General features: G+C 42.2%; 1 long non-coding RNA gene across 1 annotated transcript; it reads right to left on the bottom strand.

The window, feature by feature from the left end:
- Positions 1 to 12,786: 12,786 nt before the first annotated feature.
- On the bottom strand, positions 12,787 to 14,242 carry LOC122237773. The gene is made up of 3 exons (XR_006216415.1): positions 14,047 to 14,242; positions 13,196 to 13,424; positions 12,787 to 13,004 (listed from the first exon to the last, which is right to left on the bottom strand). It is a non-coding gene; the product is annotated as an uncharacterized LOC122237773 (long non-coding RNA).
- Between the last annotated feature and the right edge of the window lie 224 nt (positions 14,243 to 14,466).

Here is a 14,466-nt window from a genome sequence, read left to right as displayed (position 1 = left end):
ACTTGGAGAAGTTAGACAAGATGATAGTAGTGAAATCACTTCTTATGCTGCAAAACCTACACAGATACACAAGATTGCTGCCATTTTTCAATCTGCGCATTTCAAGTTTCCTCCTACATGAAGTGACCCTTCCATCCACATCCAGAACTGCCAACCAACCCTTGGTTTCTTCAGTCTGCAAAAGTTGTTGACAAGCCTATTGGAAGGCAGATGTGGATAATCAGACACATGACTTCAAAGGAGAAATACTAACGCCATCATCATTATGGTCCTGGTATGATTTCAGGAGAAGTCCTTCCTTCCTGCCCATCCTCCCCCAGCAATTGCTTTCAGGTTCCCTTCACAGAATGATTATAGTTGATCCCCAATTTGGCTGCTTATGTCAATGATAATCATCTCCATAGTCTGTAATTATTGAAACCTGCTGAGTCTCCACCAGCACCCGCCCTTGGAATAGGAAAAAGAATTAATCACATCATCAACAGATGTGACCAAATAATGGGGATGAAATATGGAAATCCACAATGAACCCTTCCTGCCATATATTCCTCCATCAATTTTACTGCAATGTGAAGAGACACAAATTAAAAATAATAATAAACATTTATTAATGTCTCCAACGTGCCATTATTTCTCTTAACCCTTGTGTATCTGTCAAGATTCTCTAGAAAAACAGAACCAAAGAATACACACATACACACACACACACACACACACACACACACCCCCCACAATTAGTGACTGAAAACAACATCCATTTAATAGCTCACAGTTCTGTCGGTCAGAAGTTGGGGTGGGGTGGGGTAGAGAGTCAGCTGGATTTTATATTCAGAGTCTTATAAGCCCCAAATCAAGCTATTGGCCATACCCTCTTACCTGAGGGTCCCAAGGAAGAATCTGCTTCAGGCTCATTCAGATTGTTGGCAGAATCCATTTTCTTGCAGTAGGAGGATGGAGATCCTCGCTTTCCTACTGGCTGTGACCCAGGGCTCACTCTACTTCTAGAAGTCACCTGCACTTATACTACTTCTCACATGGCCTCCTCCAAATTCAAAGCAGCAACAGCCACTGAATCCTCCTCACCCTTAGAATCTCTCTAACATCCTGTGTTGCCACCAATAAGCCAGAGAAAACTCTGCTTTTAAGGCCTCATGTGATCAGATGAGGCCCACGTAGATAATCTCTCCCTCTTAAGGTCAACTTTGCCGCCATATCATAAAGCACAATCACCAGAGTAGTATCTCACCCCATTCACAGGTCCCAGAGAATTCAGGTGTATGATTCCTGTGTTTTCCAACACCATCAAGCAATTCTCCACTTCTCAGTGAACACTGACCCATTGCCTGACAAATTCAGCTGACTTCTGACACTATATACCTGCAGACAGCACCAGATCCCACAAGGTAAGGGCTCAGGCTCACAAGACTACCCCCTCTCCAGACACTAATTACAAGTCCAGGCTGTCACCTGTGCTTCTGACTGACCAGCTGTACATCAGAGGCTCCCATGACTTCCTCCTCCTTGGGTTCCATCAATTTGCTATGGCAGCTCACAGACCTCAGGGAAATATTTTACGAACTAGTTACCAGTTTATTACCAAAGGATATAATTCAGAAACAACCAGATGAAAGAGATGCACAGGTAAGTTATGTGATGGCTTCCATGTCTTCTCCAAGCAGGCACCCTAGTGTCCATCAATTAGGAAGCTCTCCAGACCCCATGCTTTTGGGTTTATGGAGACTTCATTACGTAGGCATATTGATCAAATCATTGGCCATTGGAAACTGTTCAATCTCCAGCCCCTTTTTCTTCCCTGGAAGTCAGGGGGAGGGGCTGAAAGTGCCAAATCTCTAATCACATGGTTGGTTCTCCTAGCAATCAGCCCCCATTCTTAGGCCTTTTCCCCAAATCACTTCCTTAACAAAAACTCAGGTATGATTGAAGGTGGTTTGTTATAAATATCAAGACCCCTTTATCGCTCTTGTCATTTAGGAAATTCCAAGGGTTTTAAGAACTCTGTGATAGAAACAGTGACAAAGACAAAATATATATTTCTTAACAATAATCACAGGGTAGAACATCCTTTGGAGGCTTGGAAGCTTCATCTTTGAATTCAGCCTACCACACTGGTGATTCCCATACACATAAAGCTTGAGAAGTACTATTTCACACAATTTAGAATCATAATTCACACAGTCAATTCTTAAATGTCTTATATTTTGGTTAGCAATTTGGCTAGCAAGTATGGTCCATTTTCGACTGCACTCGCATTATCTCATTTAATTCTCCAAAGGGCTTATGTATGGTAATGGATACTTCTCATCTGAGGATGAAGAAGCTGTTACCCAGAGACCCTCCGTGTTCCACCAATATTACATGATAAGTACTCAGAACCTCTGGTATTTGATCCTGAACTCCTGCTTAAAAGTCAAACCTGCTTCCTCCCTCTCTCCTTCATACACTTCGAAAAACTCATTTTCATAAGATTAGAAAAGCAACTCTGATATTAAGCTCATTTTTGCTGAGGCACAAGCAACTGAGAGAATTCGTTCAGTGTTTTGTGCGTGACGTGCTGTGTGTGACGGGTTTGTCCATTTGTGAACAGGACTGACTATAATTGCTGTCTTCACCAGCATGCGATATTAACAGCTAACAGACAGGGTACTCCAGGACCTAGTGGCCCAAGGTGATAGGGAAGAGTTCTAACCTGGTCTAGGAGGCTAAATAAATCCTTCCACAGTGACTTGAAATTTATGGGCATCGATTCAAAGAGAAAGAACCCAAATGGCATTTCTGAGGAGAAGATTTTGGATCAACCCCTTTGCTTTGAAATCCTTCAAACCACACCCCCAGGATGATATAGGCATACTTCTGAATCTGTGTGTGAGGTAGAGAACATTTGCCTTGGATGAAAGTTTGAGACCTGGAGTGTGGGTTCTCAACCTGGCATCTGCAGCTATCATTGGAGATATCACATACCGGCTCTGTGCCTCAGGTTTTGAAAAACTTTGGGTGGTTTTTGAAAAAACCTCAGGTGGTAAAGTAACTCTATGATCTTTCTGTTCAAGGATGATGTCCTAGAGACAGCAGTGAGGTGTAAAGGGAACTCATGAAAGGAAGGACCAAATACCTGGAAACCATTTTTTTGGAAATCTTCCCAGCCCCAGTGGCCCCAGGGTGGGGCGGAGAGCTAGCAGTCATTGAGAAAAAGCCAGAAAAGCTGGTGGCTTTGGAGTGGGCCAAGAAAAGGTGGCCTGGAGGAGCTTTGTTGTTGACAACTTTCTACAAATTCCCACCTCATGCCTGGAAGATAGCTGGGTTCAGTAACAATGTAGATCTCTTCCAGCTACAGGACTCAAGTCCTGCTGAAAACATTGAACCAGACCCTTCAATGCCCACCATCAGACACTTTCTCCTTTGACATTTTAACAGCTCAAATGGAAAACTCTTGGGGACCCAGTTTCTGAAGCATGATGAGTTGTGTCATCAAGTTAAATGATGCCACCTGTATACTTTGTTTCATCTGGAAGGCTTTTAAAGTCTGGTGTCTTTTCTTTAAAAGGGTCTAAACAGCTGGCCACCAGATGCCAGTCTCTATCCCTTGAGTTGTGTTGGCAGCTTATAGTTTGGATAATTTAATGACCAGTCTTCACTTAAGTTGGTGCACAATTCCTGCCAAGCTGGACTTTTATTATTATGTGGCATTTATATCCAGTACTATGGAAGACTTAATGAAAAGAGGATAGAGATGGGTCTGGAAAACGTTCCCAAGGATAGAATGGCTGGAGCCAACAAAAATTTTAGAATTTTTAATTTAGAACCTTATGCCTGATAAACAGATGAAAATAAATATATAAAAATAAGGCCAGCTTATAGGTAATAATTCAGAACAAGTACCAAATCATGGTACTTTTCAAGACTTTCCAATATTTACCTGAAATATATCTATGATAAAATGAACTGAAGACAACACAAGGAGTGTTTGAACATCAATAGTCATAATGTTTGCCTTCCTACCGCAGGATCCACTTTTCTGAAGAGGATATACAAACTGAAGGGAAGAATCAGAATTTTCAAGATAACTGCAAAAATTCTTTTCAATGCTTTTTGTCAAATTTCTTTAAATATAATTCACGTATAATGCATATAATACAACCACTTTAGGTGTATGGTTTTATGATTCAATGAGTTGTGACAATTGTCTACCCTTGTAACCACCAACACAGCTAAGATCTAGAATGTTCTCAGTACTCCCTCCAATTTTTCTGGAGCCCTTCCCTGCAGCCCCTATGTTTTCAGTCCCCACTCCAATGCCAGATCCAGGCAATCACTGATCTTCTTTCTCACTATAAATTGGTCTGCCTGTTCTAGAATTTCTTACAAATGGAATCATATAGTATATTCTTTTTCATATCCGATTTCATTGGCTCAGAAGTGTTTTTGAGATTCATACACATTGTTACACAGGTCAGCCTTCCATTGTCTTTTTCTTGAGTAGCATTCCATTGTATAAATTTACCATAATTGGTTTATTTGTTCACCAATTGATGAACATTTGGGTTGCTTCCAGTTTCACTGCTGAGTAGTGTTCTATCCTATGGATATACTTAGAATTGGTGATCCAATCACAGATAAATGTTTTGTTTCTAGTTTGGGGCTATTATGTGTTAGGCTGCTAGGAATATTTTTTCGTATTCACTTCTCCCAGATATTCTTTCATTTCTCTTGGGTAAATGGCCTAGGAGTGGGATTTCTGGGTTTACAATAAGGATGTAGTTAACTGTGTATAAAGGCACCAACCAGTTCTTAGAGTGTTTGTGCTATTCTCCTCGCCCACCAGCAATACACAAGAGTTCCAGTTGCTCCACATATCTGTCCGCTCTTGGCAGTGTCATTTTTTACATTTTAGCCACAGTAGGGGGTATGTACTGTTACCTCACTATGTTTTCAATTTCCATTTCCCTGGTGACACCCCTTAAGACACTCTTTTAGATCAGAAGAGAGAAGACCTCGACACATGTATAAGAGAGAAGGCTAATGTGTAGAGTTACTGTATGCCATAGTGTCTCTAGGACAGTTCGGGATTATACCCAGTGTCCTAATGGCATTACCCACAGCACCGCCTTACTCATTTGCTCCAGCTGCCGTAACAAAATACCACAGACTGGGTGGCTTTATTTACAGGAATTCATTTTTCCACAGTTCTGGAGACTAAGAAGTCCTAGATAGGCGCTGGCCAACTTGGTTCCCCAATGAAGCTTCCCTTCCCAGCTTGCAGGTGATCAAGCTGGAAAGAGAGAAAGAAGCAAGCTTTCTGGTGTCTTTTCTTAGGCAGGGCCAACCTTCCTGCCCTCATCTAAACCTTACTACTTCCTAAAGGTGCCATCTCCAAATATCATTGAGGTTAAGGTTTCAATGTATGAATTTGAGAGAGGGGGACACTCCATAGCAGCCCCGTTTAATTTGGATTAAGTTTTGTTGTTGAGTGTGCAATGTAGTCTTCTCTACCTCTTCACAAAACCTCCAGTAAATCCACATTTCTTACCAATCTATTTGAAATTGTAGCTGTGCTTGTAAGTCAGGTACCAAGAGCAGAAGTTACCTGATAAGACCCCATTGCATTTGTGCTACAATTATTATAAGTTTTGAAAACATTCAAAAGGATACACTACTATCTGCATCATCTTATTGAACTATTTCTTTCAGTCTAGTATTTTGGTTTGAAGAACAAAACCTACCTCATAAAAGCACACTGCAAATTAAAGAACCACTATCATCAATGAAAATATATTATTTCAACTTCTGGCCAGTTGTAAAATAACATTTTATTTTGACCTTTTGTGAATTGAAAGAATTATACTGCACATTCAGGTACAAGTTTATCCACAAAGGCAAAATAAAAGTTGAGCCAGACATTCTGTCCATCCCTAAAACCAAAGCCAAGCAAAAGTGTTTTCTTGACTCTGTTCCCATTTTCCTCTTTCATTCTGGCAATAAACCACCATCAGAATGTAACGATTTCAGTTTTACATAGTCTGTCTCTTTCCTGTTCATAATATGATTCACAACATGATAACGTCCAGTCCCAAGCATTATATCTGGTAGCACTTCATGACAGGTTAGAAATAGATGGAAGCATGCATTCATACCTTAAATTTGTTCCATAACTCTGACCACATTTTCACCATGTAACCTTTCATATAGTTTTACCCTTATGTAGTTTCATTTGGCAAATTTTTAGCATGGATATAAATACAAGGTATCGCAAAAGGCACCATGGATAATGGAAAGTTACAAAGAAGTTTAAGACATAGTCCCAGCCTTCAAGAAACTTATACTTTAGTATGAAGAGGGGGTGGGGCACTTACATAAAGAACTATAAGATAAAACAGAAAGTGGTAAGTACTCTGTGCATGAGACAAATGGTTGTAGCTTGGAAGCATTGAGTGTCCTTGTAGGCAGGGCTTTGCTGTTCCCAGAGAACTATGTATGCAAGAATTACTAGCCAAGTGGGGAAGAAAGTGATGCTTAATAGCTTTGCGAGTGCCCCTTTGTACCACTCCCTGGTCAGGGAGAAGAAAAGCTGAACTTTTCTGATGTTTAGTGCTGAAGCACAAGGTTTATAATTTCAATTCAAACTGAGATTTGCTGCTCCACATCTCCCACCCCTATATTCACAAAGCCAACACTGAACCCACTTACTTAATCATGGAAGCAGTGGTGGACCTACCTGGTGGGGCACTGACTTGCCCACTACCACACAGAAACAAGAAATTGAAAACACACACCTCACTTAAGCACAGGAAATGAAAGGTAGACAAGAGAACTGGCTCTGCTCAGCCCTGAGAACATCAGTTATTCCCCAGTCTACCACAGAATCAGAAAAAAGCTCAGCTAGAAAAGCGTCAAGCTGTCATGGCTGTGTCTCCATCCACTAATGAACTGTGGCCAGCCTTGGACCCAGCAGATTATAACTCTGTCTTCATTAGAGGGAGGTTACACCAGGAAAGGAAGATTGCAGAAAGGGAAGATGGTAGTATTATCTTTGTGTCTCCTGTGGGCTGAAGATGAGAGATGTAAGCAGGGAGATAAACATATCCTCCCTTTCCCCACAAGTTCATTACTTTAGAACAGCCTCTTTCTGAATGTGCTTTGCCCAATATTTGTATCATAATGTCCACTACCAATAACATTCTTTGAATCAAGTGTTTCTTTGAAAAATATGGAATATTTTAGCTGTTAGTCGAAGATTGATTGCACTCATGATGCAGCTTTTTCACATCTTGTGTCCATGACTTTGGTAGACTCTCTCACACTGACTCTGGGCTTGAGCCCAGACTTGCTCTGGCCAATAGGTTCATAGCAAACTTGATGCACACACAAATTTGAAAAAATAGTTGCCTATTTGCACTTCTTCTTTTGGACTCTTACAACTTCCTTACAACTACATGGCCACACTATCCTTTTGGAGAAAAAGACCCACAAAGCAGAGTCAGTTGCCCAGCCAAGGCCATCTTGGATCAGCCAACAGCCAGAAGACCAAAAGACATATGGGTCAGTGCCCACCAAGACCAGAAGAAATGCCTACTAGCCAAGCACAGCCAAGATCAGTGGAACTGCCCAGTCAACCTACAGATTCATGAAGAATAATAAATTGTTGCTGTTTTAAGCATTTAAAAAAATTGGAATAGCTAAATGATATGCCCTAAATGAGATTGCTCTGGAATGAATTGTGTCACTCCAGAATTCATCTGCTGAAGCCCTAACCTACACTGTGATGGTATTTGGGGGTGGGGCCTTTGGGAAATAAATTGGTTTAGATGAGGTCATGAGGGTGAGGCCCCTATGACAGGATTAGTGCCCTTATAAGAAGAAGAAGAAGAGACACCAGAGTTCTCTCTTCCCACTCCGTGTGAGGACACAGTGAGAAGGCAGCCATCTAAAACAGGAGGAAGAGAGCTCTCACCAGAACCTGACCACACTGGCACCCTGATCTCAGACCTCCAGGCTCCAGAACTCTGAGAAAATAAATGTGCTGTGTAAGCTACCAGTTTACAGTATTTTGTTATGGCAGCCCAAGCAGACTAGGACAGCTTTTGGTACCGAGAAGCAGGGTGCCACTGTACCAAACACTTGAACATCTGAAAGCAACTTTGGAATTGAGAAATATGAATTTGGAATATTGTCCAAATTGGAAATATAGACATTAATAGCAATTCTGGCAAGTCTCAGACAGATGAGGGACATGTTATTGGGAACTGAAGGAAAGGTAATCCTTGTTTAAAATCTTAAAATCAGCAGAGAACTTGGTTGAACTATATTCTTAGTGTTTTGAAGGAGGCAGAAGCTGTGAGCAACAAAACCGGATGTTTGGCTGAGATTTCTAAGCAAAATGCTGGAGAAGTGGCTTCCACGCTCCTGCTGCTTGGAGTGAAATGCCAAAAGAGATAAATTAATTGAAGAAAGAACTGTTACGCAAAAATGAACTATAAATTGAGGGTTTAGAAAATTCTCGGCTTATGCATATCGTAAAAGTAAGAAACTTGTTCTGAAAAGTACACGGAGGGGGTAGCTGAACAAGCATTTGATAGAGAGATCATGGGTGGAGCTCACTCACTTAGACATCTCAACAGAAGCCAAGAATAGAGATGGGATTTTATCAACAGAGACACTGCCTCTTTGACTACAGGAGAATAAAAAAGGTGGGAGAAAATAAAGGAAGGCTGTCATTTTTTTTTTTTTTTGGATTTTACAGGATGGAACCATATCGTTCTTTGGCAGTAAACATGTACTATCTTTCCAGAAAAGGGAAGAAGGAACCCTCAAAGCAATTCAGAAATCATCAAGGCTACCACTGTCACTACAGACCCAGAATACACAGGCTCAGAGGCAAGATGGCCTCCACCACAGTTTCAAAGAGTGAAACCACCACCCAATACAGCCTCATGGGTGTGGGCACCCTGCTAAACTGTGGGGTGATACTACTACCCTCAGGCAGTCTGGAGGCAGGGCATCAAACCAAAGTGGCTTCTTCACAAAACTTAAGATCGAATGCAAATTGCCTTGCAATTGCCTTGCTAAGTTTTGGACTTGCCCGAGGCCTATTCTCCCTTTCTTCTTTCCTATCTCTCCTTTTATAATAATGTCTATCCTATGCCTGTTCAACTATTGCACTTTGGAAGCACATAACTTCTCTGGTTTCACATGTTCACAGCTGAAGAGGGATTTGCCTCAGGATGAATCCTGCCTAGAGTCTCACCCACATCTGACTGAGATGATATTTATATGAGAATTTGGACTTTAGAGTTGATACTAGAACAAGTTAAGACTTTGGGATGGAATTAATGTATTCTGAATACAAGTACAACATGAATTTTGGAGGACCCGGGGCAGAATGTTATGTATTGAATTGCGTTCCCTCCAAATTCATATGTTGAAATCCTAACTATTTTCATATTATTTCATAATATTTCATAATATTCATATGTTGAAATCCTAACCCAAGTGCCAAGTGATGGCACTTGGAGATGCGTCTTTGGGACATAGTTAGGTTTAGACGTCACAAGGGTCGGGCCCTCGTGATGAGATTTGTACCCTATGAAAAGAAGGAAAAGACACCAGAACTCTATCTCCCTGCCATGGGAGGACACAGTAAGAAGGTGCCCTCAAGAAGACAGAAAGAGAGCTCTCACCAGAACCGAACCCTGACGGCACTCTGATGTCAGATCTCCAGCCTCCAGAACCATGAGAAAATAAATTTTGATTGTTTGGAGCGCCCAGTTTATGGCATTTTGTTATGGCAGCCTGAGCAGACTAAGAGATTCCTATATGTAACTAGTATCATCCAAACTTATTTTACTGTCATGTTTCTTCCCATGGAACATTCCAGAATATGAATCTACAGACAACACTCCAGGGAAACACTGGGATAAATAAATTGTAATAATATAAGTGCATCAGGATGCCAGATTTCAGACATAATAAAGAAACAATCAGTATTTTATGATGGAATTTTGGGGGAAAGTAGCAGAGAGAGTCAAAGCAGTATTTAAAATCCTGACAACCTGACAGGATTGTGGTTTTAATGACAGAATTAGGTAACTCAGGAAGAGTGAGTTTGAGGGAAAATAGTTTTCTTTTGAGATATTAAACCTGAAGAGAATGTGCTATCTCCAAGAAGTAAGATCCAGCAGGCATGAGAAAAACAAGAATGGTGTCAGGGGAGAGGTCCTATTAGTTCTATAGATTCCAAAGAGAGGGTGACCAACGCATGAAAGAAAGATCCCACAGAGGAAAGAGAGTCAAAGGCTCAGTGTTGTGCCTCAAAGCGCTGGGACACAGGTGGGGCATACATACAGAGGCCAAGAGTAGGAAAATGACTTTTCAAGGCCAGCTCAGAGTTCAGGCTATAACTCTAACTGTTGAATTCTTGGTAAGCTTACCACAGGGCTCACGAGTCGTTTAGCAATGAATTGGACATTGGTTCCCCGAAGGGCAACCAATCAAGATGGCACCCTAATTGAAGTCATGTTACGTGAAGAACAGTTAGAAAGAGCCAGAATCATCGAACTTGGGATGAGGAAAATGGGCCTGTGGGAGATGAGGATGGCTGAAAGTAGCCTTTGGAGATTGTAACAGCTTTTACGTGTGGAAAACTGAGCAGGAATATTTGCTGTTGCTCAGAGAATAACCTGGGGAAGTTGTGGCCCCTTTCCCTGGGAACAGACAAGCAGAAATGGAGTGGCCTCTGCCGCGGCTGTGAAGGAGGCTCGTGAACAGAGAGAGAGAGTTAGATTGTCCCCAGTCGGCTATCCTCTGATCTACAGATAGTCTCCTTTTCTCATTTTGATGAGTGGCAATAAGCTGATCTTCTACTTTATATCACCAAGAAGGTAAAAAGGGACTTTCAGATTTGCTCACCATGACTGGAATCCATGAGAGGTGAGTTCTCGAGAAACTCACAGAAGCGGCTCTATCCCGTCTCCGTCTCTCACAGCTAATAGTGACAAGCACACAGTAGGCATCTGTGTATCCTCTAACCCTCTGGAGCAGGGCAAGGGCCCCCCGAGTGGCTTCACCTCGAAGTTATGACTAGATGATTCCCTACCACTCTCGATAAAGAACATTTCACTTAACTCTCCCATCTCTAAACTTCAGCAACATCTTCCAAGAGGAAGATGAAAATTTCCAACGAGATTCATTTCTCCTTTGGCCTCTTTCTCGATGCCTTCACGTATTTGATAGAAGTCAGCAAAGGCTTTATTATAAGATCCAGATGAAGCCACCTGGGTTTTAGGATATAATTGGAAACTTGGCTGCTGCATGCATGCAAAGGAGAAGAAATAAAATCAACCATAAGAGCACAGACCCTAATATATGAAAAATGTTCAAACTTCATAATTACATTCAGATAGAGGACTGCAGGTTTTCCAAGAATAACAACTGGTGCCTCTAAGAGTTTAGAGTGTCTTTCACAAGTAATCTGTATTCATCTCGAATGTAATGGACTCGAAGGAAAATATATGGTGCATGAATCTTCTCTGCATTTGGTGTGGAGATTGTGTTTGAACCAGCATTTAACAGCTCAGGTACTGGAAGAACCAGACAACCTACATTCAAATCCCAGCTTGGCTACTTACTGACTGTGTGACCTTGCGCTAGTCACTTAACCTCTCTGTGCTCATGTGTAAATTGAGGATAATGTTAGTATCTATTTTATAGGATTGTTGAAAGGATTAAATGAGCTCATACACTTAGAGAGCACATGAACCAGTGTCTCGTGCATAGTTAATGCTCGACAAATGTTTGCAATTTTGCCACTATTGTTTAAAACGGTAGAAAAGAAAAGGGTCTGACCCTTTTACAAGCGTGCGTGGAATGAAAAAAGCCACATTTCTAGTGGGAAGGGCTCAAAATACTTGAGTTAGAAACAAAATGTATGGGGGTGCCTGGGTGGCTCAGTCGGTTAAGCGGCCAACTTCGGCCCGGGTCATGAATTTGCTTTCGTGAGTTCGAGCCCCGCACCGGGCTCTGTGCTGACAGCTCAGAACCTGGAGCCTGCTTCGGATTCTGTGTCTCCCTCTCTCTCTGCTCCTCCCCTGCTCATGCTCTGTCTGTCTCTCTCTCTCAAAAATAAATAAAGATTAAAAAAAGTTTAAAAAAAAACCAACAAAATGTATGAACTAGGACTTTCTGTACCTACATTTAGAGCAGTTCAAAGCCAACAACACATGGCCTGAGTAGAGGGCAGCTTTTAGGGATATTAGCTTTCAATTAGCTTTAATAAGCTGTTTAGCCCATTTTGACTGAGGGGCAGCCTGGAACAGTCAATGTCGGGATGATGGCCTTGTTCTGTACACACAGTAAAATAAATGTTTGGGTAAGTGGAGTTTACACTAGTTAAATGCTAAACAGAGTATTTAACTTGTAACTTGGAGTTTATAACTTCCTTTATCCCTTGCTTTGAAGGTTGCTCGTGAAATCTGACAGTGACTTAGTGGACAATTTTCTTAATAAATGCAAGCATTTTTAAAGATGGGGAATAAATGTTGTTTTCAGCATCTATTTCTGTCACTAATCTTTCTATGGTTTCCAATTTACTTAGCCCGATGGCACACAATTTTCAAACCTTCACTTTATCGTGTTCCCAACTGACATTTAGCTAGATTAGTTTTGCAAGAGAGAGGAAGCGGGGATTTACGTTTAATATAAAAATACCCATCATTTGTCGAGCACTTTTTATAGTGTCAGGCCCTGCTCTGCATTTTTTGCATATATTGCCTCATTTAATCTTCTAAGAATCTTTCAAGGCAGCTATCTGTGTTAGAGTATTTGACATTAGCCGACTCTGACAAGCCCCCAAACTCAGTGGGGAGACGCAGCATAGGTTTATACATTTTCCCACAATGTCTGATGCCGTCATGTGGTTCCCCCAGGCAGCATCTTCTAAGGGATGCCTCAGGGTTTGGGTGCCCTCTACCCTGCAGCTCCAGCACTTTCGCTTCCTGCCAAATGGAGAGAGAAGAGGGAAAAATGTGTCCTAGGCACACCACCGCTAACTACCTGAGCCCCAAATGAACCCTCCCTTAGCCATGCTCACGTCCCATTGGCCAGAAATCAGTCACATGGTCCACCCAACCTCAGAGGCGGCTAGGAAGCGGGAGGAATACTTGACATCACTAAATTTTAAACCTACCTGCCATAATTTACCCTTCTGGTCACTAAATACCTATTTTCTCCCCTCTTTCCTTATATGTGAGGAAGAGAACGCAAACACAGAATCCGTGACTCTTCGGATTCCATCTGGTCATTGCACCCAGCTCAAAGTGCAGACTTCGAGTTATGTGAGGCGCTTGTCAAAAGTCCGGATCTGCCATTTCTCGATCCAGTGGTCTATAAATTCAAAGGAAAGGGATCTCTATCACCTAAAAAGACAAATTAAAAGGAAAGTGATCTCTATCACCCAAAAAGACAGGTTTCCTCCATCAGGCTCACCCTCTCTCTCTCTCTCTCTGTCTCTCTCTCTCTCTGTCTCTCTCTCTCTCTCTCTCTCACACACACACACGTGCACACACGCACACACACTCTACAAATGGAGTAACAATGATGATAGAACTACAACAAAAAATGTCCCTTCAGAGAGATACCCAACAGCCATTGATGCCACATCTCGCCAGGCAGACATAGGAAAAGGTTCAGGCTATGGGCCTAGCTCCCTTTTCTGGGGAGAGCTCCCTTGTCCGTTTTTCTCTGTGGCCATCAGTTCCCCCTTCTGGGAGTCTCCCCTTGCTACCCCCGAGCTGTGTATTGGGGAGCCAGCCCTCCGTACAGCCAATAGTTCACCTGCTGGAGGGAGCGGTTGTTTTTTTCAGTCTTGAAAGATACTCTGAGTACCGGCTTATAGTTATTTCAGCGACAGAAAGTCCTCAAAAAAAAATTCGTAGGTTCCTAAAAACCATGAAGTTTAGGTACTGTGTCTCTATTCCCTTTTATTTCTGCGTAGAGTTTAGCCATTTCCTTCCGGGGCTCATCTCATTCTCGAAATACCTTGCAAAATGCAGTCAATAGCAGCCAACACACGGCGGATGCTTTCCCCCCAGCCTCGCGTCCTAGAGCTGCGGGGTGACTCGCACAGATGGCTGTGCGCGTTATCACAGATGTCGGTTTCACCACACGTGTCTGTTGTGGCAAAACCTGGCACTTTACTTGTCCAGCCTCCGGTATCCATTTCCTTGCCCCTCAGCTCCTGACGACCCGGCCAGTGACACCGAGCGTAGGTTTTTATTACGGCAGCACCCTACGTCCATTACCAATTTTGGTATTGATCAGGGAGACAACACTAGCCGCTGTGGTCAATCGCAGTGACTCACAATAGGTCCTGCTGAGTGACCCATACGTAGTGAGGTGCTTAGTTAACGGTCGTTGAGTAAATGCAGCATTATGTGTCTCTATACAATTAGGTTATTT

The sequence above is a fragment of the Panthera tigris genome, chromosome B1 (assembly GCF_018350195.1).
Source record: "Panthera tigris isolate Pti1 chromosome B1, P.tigris_Pti1_mat1.1, whole genome shotgun sequence".
NCBI lineage: Eukaryota > Metazoa > Chordata > Mammalia > Carnivora > Felidae > Panthera > Panthera tigris.
The sequence above is the reverse complement of the archived record's forward strand: the minus strand, read 5'-3'. Positions and strand labels throughout refer to the sequence as shown.